Source organism: Pantherophis guttatus, chromosome 13 (genome assembly GCF_059756535.1).
Source record: "Pantherophis guttatus breed Tessera chromosome 13, ASM5975653v1, whole genome shotgun sequence".
Taxonomy (NCBI): Eukaryota; Metazoa; Chordata; class Lepidosauria; order Squamata; family Colubridae; genus Pantherophis; species Pantherophis guttatus.
Window position 1 is genome coordinate 14,195,001 of NC_142075.1, and position 9,118 is coordinate 14,204,118.

The 9,118-nt window shown below is 43.3% G+C and overlaps 1 long non-coding RNA gene across 1 annotated transcript; it reads left to right on the forward strand.

Moving 5' to 3' along the window:
* The first annotated feature begins 5,721 nt into the window (after positions 1 to 5,721).
* Positions 5,722 to 7,654, forward strand: LOC117669876 (uncharacterized). Its single transcript, XR_004592526.2, has 2 exons — positions 5,722 to 5,771; positions 6,930 to 7,654. It is a non-coding gene; the product is annotated as an uncharacterized LOC117669876 (long non-coding RNA).
* The last annotated feature ends 1,464 nt before the right edge of the window (positions 7,655 to 9,118 follow it).

Sequence of the window (9,118 nt, forward strand, 5' to 3'; positions counted from 1 at the left end):
CCGGTTATTGCTAGCTAGGGATAATAAAAATTGCAGTCTGCTTGATCAGGGTTGCATAAGGTTATCTTAAAGCCCTTTCCACGATATTCTTATTCTACATTTGTGTGCAGGTGATCCTCGAGTTCCCACCACAATTGAATCCAAAATTTATATTGCTAAGTGAAACCGTTGGTTAAGTGAGTTTGCCCCACTTTTATGACTTTTCCTGCCACAGTTGTTAAGTGAATCATTGCCGTTGTGAAGTTAGTAACACGGGGTTATTAAGTGAATCTGGCTTCCCCGTCGAACTTTGCCGTCAGAATAAGTCGCAAAAGTTGATCCCTTGATCAACTAGCCTGGCTAGGTGGCTCAGTGGCTAAGACGTTGAGCTTGTCGATCAGAAATGTCGGCAGTTCGGCGGTTCGAATCCCTAGTATAGGTCGTCTGAGTGAGCAGGGGGTTGGACTAGATGATCTCCAAGGTCCCTTCCAGCTCTGTTACTGTTACTGATCCCGGGACATAAATACGAGTCAGTTGCCAAGTGTCTGAATCCTGATCACATGACTACGGGGATGCTGCGACAGTCCAAAGTGTGAAAAACACTTATTGAAAAGTCACTTTTTTTCAGCACTCTTGGAACTTCAAACGGTCACTAAATGAACTGTTGTGAGTGGAGGACTACCTGTATAGTATCCGAAGAGGCATGTGTTAGGTTTTTAAGGCATGACATCTTCCTTTTCAGTGGAATTCTGACAGTGGTGAAATGTAAAATTTGTTACTACCGGTTCTGTGGGCGTGGCTTGGTGGTGGGGGGTTAATGTGACGGTGGGCGTGGCCAACTTTTTTTTTTTTTTTTACACTTTTAAAACTATTTTTTCTACAACCTCTTCAGCCGAAGAGGTTGGGGAAAAAATGCTTTTAAAAGCCTCTGACGATCCCAGCTGAGTTGCCTGATCATCAGACGCTTTTTTTCTGTTAAAAACATTTTTTCTACAACCTCTTTGGCCGAAAATTAAAAAAAAAAGCCTCTGATGATCGTGCGGCTCAGCTGGGCATGTGGTGGGCAGGGATTTTTGCTACTGGTTCTCCGAACCACCCGCTGCCATCGCTACCGGATCAGGCGATCCGGTCCGAACCGGGAGCATTTCACCCCTGAATTCTGATCTTAATTATCATGGAGCGTTTAGGATTGCGCGAAGACTGGAATTCAAATCCTCCTTTTTTTCAGGAAGTTTCTCTGGTGTGAGTCTGCATTACTCATTCTCTCTTAGGCAGTCTTTCTTACCTGAATAGTGAAGATGACTAGATGATATAATCATGCATGATCCCTTGAGCAAAAGGAAAAAGAAAAGGCGAGATGTAAATAAGCAATAAAAATGATGGCCTTAGCTGCAGGTGCTGTCTGAAGTCTACATACAAGGCAGATCTTCCAAGAAGGATGTTTTGTTGAGTTATGACTCTTTAAGACCTCAGGGAATGGATGATGGATAAAACTCTGGAAGAGCAAATTCCTTTGAGTGTGGCTGATTCTGGGCAGATAGAATGAAGCTGGCACTGCATAAAATTTTCTTTCTTTAGATGTTCTTCAACTTCTGAGACCATTGGTAGGTAGCAAGTAGACAAATAAGGAACCAAGAGTTTGCTCATTTCACCCCTTCATTTCTGGAAGGGGTTTTCTGCTTAAATTTTGAATGTTAATCTTAATGTCAACAGCATGAGAAAAGAGCTTATTTATTTTCCTATTTTATTTATTTTTTTATTTTATTTTATTAGATTTATATACCGCCCTACTCCCGCAGGACTCAGGGCGGTGAACAGCCAGATAAAACACATAAATTACAAAATTTAAAAACAGTATAAAACCTGATTAAATAATTTGGCCCGTGACAATTTAAACAACCCTAATGTTTTTAAGACAAATTTAAAATTCATCATTTGAATTAAAAAGGGAAAAGAAAAAAAGGGAAAAGCTTCTTGAAATGAAGCATTTGGGAGGGATGACCTCTCGTTGGAGTTATCTTCTGCCTCATCAATCATCTCTTTAAGTGCCTGATCCGATGGTGGCCCCAGTAGCTTTCCATTCATGTGCCCAAGGGTGTATGCTTTTTTTCCAGGTCTTGTGATCGCATCACTCTGAGCCATAATTCCATTGTCATTTGGTCTGGCTTAGCAAACATTTATTTCACATCAACGCTATGCTTTCCATTTTACCATATCTAGCATGGAATTTGAACGTAACCTATTCTTTCCGCACGTCAATGAGGCCATCAACTGATCAAAGAACATGTCAATGAATCCATCCCCAGTCCAAATCACCCACATGATTTAAATTAGCTTTAATACCGTGTTCTTTCTTTATTTTTATTATTTTTTAAAAAAATAATTTTTATTGAGTATTTTACATTTTAAAGCCAAACATACAATAGCAAAAGAAGTCAAGAGACAAAAACAAAAAACAAAAACACATGCACATCAGACATTAAACAGATATATACAATTTTACAACTTTCTGCATCGACTTTTGTCTTTACTCTTAGCTTTTATCCTCCTGCTCCTTCTCTTTATTTTTAAATATTCATAATTAACTGTTTTGTTTTTTGTTTTTTTGTTTTTTTAAATTTAATTTATATGCCGCCCTTCTCCGAAGACTCAGGGCGGCTTACAATGTGCTCAGCAATAGCCTTCATCCTTTTGTATATTTATACAAAGTCAGCTTATTGCCCCCACAACTGGGTCCTCATTTCACCTACCTTAGAAAGGATGGAAGGCTGAGTCAACCTTGAGCCTTGGCGAGATTCGAACCCTGCAGTAATTGCAGGCAGCTGGTCTTAATAAGCTTAATAACAGGGTGCCTTAAACCCCTGTACCACCAAGGCTCTTGTTAGCAGGAGCATTAGAAGTATGATCATTAGTGGTAGAAGGCAATCTTCGAGACCGCCTTCTACCGCATAACTCCCAACGACCAGTAAGATCCCACAGAGTCGGTCTCCTCCGGGTCCCGTCAGCTAAACAATGCCGGCTGGCGGGCCCGCAGGGGAGGGTCTTCTCTGTGGCTGCCCCAGCTCTCTGGAACCAGTTACCTCCTGAGGTCAGGACCATCCCCACCCTATTGGCCTTCCGAAAAGTGGTGAAGACCTGGCTTTTCCGGCAGGCCTGGGGCCGTTGATCTCGCTCTTGCGATCCGGCGAGATCCAGCCATGAGTAGAGTGAATGAGTTTTAATGTTTTTAATTTTTAAATGTTTTTTATAATGATTTTAAATGCATTGTGAGCCACCCTGAGTCTTCGGAGAGGGGCGGCATATAAATTGAATTAATAAATAAATAATAAATAAACTAGTTACATTTATATCCAGTATGTTAATATTAAAATTCACTTTATATTCTTATTTCTTAATTCGATTTCTGTTTTCCAACCATGTATAAAACCTATTCCACACTTTATAATATGTTCTTTCTTTAACCTTGGCAACTTTAAGATGTGTGGACTTCAACTGCCCCAGTATGCTGGCTGGGAAAATTTGGGAATTGAAGTCAATCTTTCCATTTCTAACCCCCCCCCCATACCCCCCATCCTGTCAGAGCCTATCATTCCCCTCCCCCACAAACTAATCTTAACTGTCAATAACTGTCTTTCCCTCTCCCACGCCATCCAATATAACAGGATGAAGCTTCTGGGGTAGGAAGAGAAACGTCTTTTTCTTCTTCCTCCTCAAAAAAATCAGTCCAGTGGCCTTTTCAAAAATAAAAAAACACACTTTTGATACAACTATGACTTGGATGACTGAGAATCTTCATAGACACACATTTTAAAGTTGCCAAGTTTGATGAACCAGCGCTGCTCTGATACAATTTTTGGTAATTGTCTATGGAGATTCTCAGTCATCCAGGTCATGGTTCTCCCAAAGGTGCTTTTTTCAAAAGGCAATTGGACATTCTGGTTTTTTTTTTCTTTGAAGAAGTTTCACTTCTCATCCAAGAAGCTTCTTCAGCTTCTGACTGGATGATGGTGGGGAAAGTCAGAGCTGAAGAAGCTTCTTGGACGGGGAAGCGAGACATCTTCAAAGAAAAACCAGAAAGTCCAGTTTCCTCTTGAAAAAGCACCTTTGGGACAATTTTTGGTAATGTTATTTGCCATCCTGACCAGCAATTACGAGAAGACTGAAAGAAAATGGATTCAAGAGAAAGATGTTCAAATCTGCAGCAAAACGTTGCAACTAGTTTCCCCGGGCCCTGATATTAAGGTAAAGATAAAGATTCCCCTCGCACATATGTGCTAGTTGTTCCCGACTCTAGGGAGCGGTGCTCATCTCCGTTTCAAAGCCGAAGAGCCAGCGCTGTCCTAAGACGTCTCCGTGATCATGTGGTCGGCATGACTAAATGCCAAAGGCGCATGGAACGCTGTTCCCTTCCCACCAAAGGTGGTCTCTATTTTTCTACTTGCATTTTTTACGTGCTTTCGAACTGCTAGGTTGGCAGAAGCTAGGACAAGTCACGGGAGCTCGCCCCGTTAAGCGGCACTAGGAATTCGAACCGCCGAACTGCCAACCTTTTGATCGGCAAGCTCAGTATCTTAGCCACTGAGCCACCATGTCCCTTGTAGGGCCCTGATATTATCAAGGGCAATTTTTCATGATTTCACATGTATTGGTTAGAGAGGACTGATTTTATCAGGATCAAGCTACCAAAAAAAAAAAAAGTTCAATTTAGTCTCTTAAATTGGGACTCTTGAAGCCAGAAGATAACCAATATCTGATCTCAAGCTAGTTAAGATGAGTTAAGCTTGGATGGTGTGAATTTTAGTCGGAACACATCTGCAAGGAGCGTGATTGGGGGAGATGGCTGCGGTTTCTTTTGCCTTCCGGGCACAAATTCCTCGCTTCTCGCCTGCAACTGCTAGTTGCTGGACTGTTGTACCAAAAGGAATTGGAAAATTGTGTGCACTGTGACCTCTCGTCCCCTTTGGGCTGCAGCTTAGCGAGGGCATCTTTGTTATTCTAGGGATGAGGAAATGGGGTTTGGATCCAGGCAAAACTCTGGAATCAGGAACTGCTCGAAGTAGAATGAAAACAGCCTTTGATTTTAAAATAATAATAATAATTTAAATAAAACATCTGCCCGGCTTGGAGCACCGCATAGGGATGGCACCCTAAATCTGGGGATTTTTTTGCAAGCAAAGTCTGTGCTCTGGTGTTCAGCTATGGAGTATCTCTTCCTCCAGACAGCTGTTTCTGCTTACTTAATTAACATGGACATGTTAGCGAGTCTCTGGTGGCTTCCCCAGACCTCCCTTCCCGGCTCACTTGCTCGGCACGGGGGCAGCCCTAGCCAACTAGCTATCTCTCACCCAGATGCTGCTCCTTCCCAGACTCCTTCTTTGATCTTGGGGGCCCAAGTATCTTGGCTAAGGGCTGGAGTGACGCTTTCTCTTTCTGCTTCTCTGATAAACATGCGAGTGGCTTTATCAGACAAAACCAGCCTGTCTCCAGGTCCCAAACAAGGAAGCCTTGTCTAGAAAGGATGAGGGGAACATTTCTGAGCTTCTGGGGTTACCTTTGGAAGGTACCCTGTACAGGATAGGCAAACTCTGATGTCTGAATGCTTCTTATTTCGGCAGGCTTCTCTCTTGCACCCGAGACCTGTTGTTCCTTGGTATTTGCAGTCTCACATAACAGTGTTATGTTCAGGGAGAAGCGGCTGCCGTTGTTGGTAAATGTTTGTTTGTATTCATATTTACAGACTGAGCACATGGGGAATCCAGAATTATTAAAAAGTAAAAGCAAGAAACAATGAGGTAAAGGTAAAGGTTCCTCTCACACATATGTGCTAGTCGTTCCCGACTCTAGGGGGCGGTGCTCATCTCCGTTTCTAAGCCGAAGAGCCAGCGCTGTCCAAAGACGTCTCCGTGGTCATGTTGCCAGCATGACTAAACCAGGGGTGAAATCTAAAATTTGTTACTACCGGTTCTGTGGGCGTGGCTTGGTGGGGGGGGGGTAATGTGACTGGGTGGGCATGGCCAACTTTTTTTTTTTTACTTTTAAAAGCATTTTTTCTACAACCTTAAGAGGTTGCAGAAAAAAATGCTTTTAGAAGCCTCTGACGATCAGGCAAGTCAGCTGGGATCGCCAGATGCTTTTAAAGGCATTTTTTTTCCTACAACCTCTTTGGCTGAAGGGGTTGCAGAAAAAAATGCTTTTAGAAGCTTCTGACGATCCCAGCTGAGCCATGCGATCATCAGAGGCTTTTTTTTTTAACTTTTAAAAGCATTTTTTCGGCCGATGATCGCGCAGCTCAGTTGGGCATGGGGGGGGTGCAGGGATTTTTGCTACCAGTTCTCCGAACCACCCGCCGCCATCACTACCGGATCGGGCAATCCAGTCTGAACCAGGAGCATTTCACCCCTGGACTAAACGCCAAAGGTGCACGGAACGCTGTTACCTTCCCAACAAAGGTGGTCCCTATTTTTTCTACTGGCATTTTTTACCTGCTTTTGAACTGCTAGGTTGGCAGAAGCTGGGACAAGTCACGGGAGCTCACCCGTGGTGGCACTAGGGATTCGAACCACTGAACTGTCGAACTTTCGATCAACAAGCTCAGTGTCTTAGCCACTGAGCCACCACATCCCTGTTGCAAGAAACAATGGGTGGAAACTAATCAAGGAGAGAACTAACCTAGAGCTAAAGAGAAATTCAGGGGCAGTGAGAACAATTAACCAATGGAACAGCTTGCCTCCAGAAGTTGTAAATGCTCCATCACTGGAGATTTTTCAGATCTAGTAATTTAATTGTGGTCATTAACCAGCAGAACTGGAGATTTTAAAGAAGGGACTGGACAGCCATTTATCTGAAATGGGTTGGAGTCTTCTGCTTGAGCCGGAGATTGGACTAGAAACCTCCAACATCCCTTCCAACTCTGTTATCCTGCTAAATATCTTCTCCTGCCTTTCTTCTAGGACTCTAGGTAGCTCCTGCAAGGATCTCTCTTTATTCAGCAAAGAAATCCAGAAAAAGTCAATGGCAAACAACTTCCAAATCTTTGCCAAAGAAAGAACATGAGCCTATCTACCAAAAGTCATCTATCAACAGAGATCTATCAACAGTTATCAACAGATCCTGAGAATGTAGAGACGGGAGAAAGGTCATTATAGGAGATGTTAGAAAAAACATTCCTGAGTCCAAAGGAGAGGGGAAAACTTAAGAAAAAGACTCTTGATTAATTCCACCTTAATTAGGCTTGGTATAAATTGAGCTAGAGAATTGCTTTCAAGACATTGTTGCACTTACACTACTAGCGAGGAAGACTTTTCCAGAAATCCAGGGGTTTCTTATTTCCCGAGTTTGCCTGCTTAACACCTCTAACTCCCATGAGCTAAGACCAACTCAAAGGGGTTTTTAATTTTGATCCAGCCCCAGATGCTACTTTTTGGAATGCAGGCTTGGCTCGCGAAGTCAAAGGTCAAACTTTGCCCTGGAAAAAAAATTGCACACATTTAATTGAAACTACTCCTCGGGGGCTTCGCTTCATAAGGGTTTGGGTTGGCCTTACGGGTAGGGTTTGTTTCTTATATGCATTAACTATTTTATGTGCAGCGTGAGACAATTCCTCTTCACTCTATGTGGCCCAAAAGTTTGGGAAAAAAGCTTGAGACTGACACCAAATAAAGGATCACCATAGCAATACTTGTATGCATGTTGACTTACCACTGTTCTTCGGTGGTTGAATACGAGGAATAATGCCTTGTGTGCATTACAGTGGTTAGAGTGCAGTACTGCAGGGTACTTCTGCTGACTGCCAGCTGCAGTTCGAATCTCACCAGGCTCAAAGGTTGACTCAGTCCTTCCATCCTTCCCAGGTTGGTAAAATGAGAACCCAGATTGTTGGGGGTAAGAGGCTGACTCTATAAATTGCTTAGAGAGGGCTGTAAAGTACTGTAAAGTGATATATAAGTCTAAGTGCTGTTCCTGCCTGCCTGCCTGCCTGCCTGCACAGTGGTTACAATGCAGTATTGCAGGCTAACTCTGATCACATTGCCAGGAGTTTGATTCCTGATTTAGCTCAAGGTTCTCATAATATACTGTAAATCGGTATATAAGTCTAAGTGCTATTCCTTCCTTCCTTCCTTCCTTCCTTCCTTCCTTCCTTCCTTCCTTCCTTCCTTCCTTCCTTCTTGCCTGCCCTTCCTTCCTTCCTTCCTTCCTTCCTTCCTTCCTTCCTTCCTTCCTTCCTTCCTTCCTTCCTTCCTTCCTTCCTTCCTTCCTTCCTTCTTGCCTGCCTGCCTGCCTGCCTGCCTGCACAGTGGTTACAATGCAATATTGCAGCAAACTCTGCTCACATTGCCAGGAGTTTGATTCTTGACTAGCTCAAGGTTCTCGTAATATGCTGCACCCCAACGTATCGACCATATTGTGGTTTTATTTAATAGAGCCCTGGTGGCACAGTGGTTAGAATGCAGCATTGCAGGCTAATTCTGCCGACTGCCAGCAGTTCGATCCTGCCCGGCTCAAGGTTGACACAGCTTTCTATCCTTCCGAGATCGATAAATGAGGACTCAGATTGTTGGGGGCAATACGCTGACTCTGTCAACCGCTTAGAGAAGGCTATCAAGCACTGTGAAGTGGTATATAAGTCTAAATGCTATGGCTATTAGCTCCCTCCCAGACTCCTGACACAAATTTATCTCAAGTCTGCCAGATCCCATTTCTACACACTATGGGGGAGGGGGGATAGGATCTCTTTTTAATCAAATGTGATAATACAGATGTGATTTCCCAGTGTTGCATTTGGTGATGTTTATCAGTGTTGTAGTCCAGCTAACCACTCTGGAAATCTCACTCTGGAGTCTCTCATCCCAGTATTTATCCAACCCTGCTTAACTTAGGAGCTGAGATACCATACTTTTCGGAGTATAAGATGCACTTTTTCCACCCCTAAAAGAGGGTGGAAATGTTGGTGCATCTTATACACCGAATACAGCCAAAACCCTGCTCCATACGTCCCATTTTCGCCAAAAACAGGCCCATTTTTTGCAAAAATGGGGCCTGCAGAGGGTTTGGGAGGCCTGCAGAGTGCTCCTGGGGACTGGGGAGGGCAAAAAAATTTCTTTTTTCCTTGTTTACCTCCTCGAAACCTTGGTGCGACTTA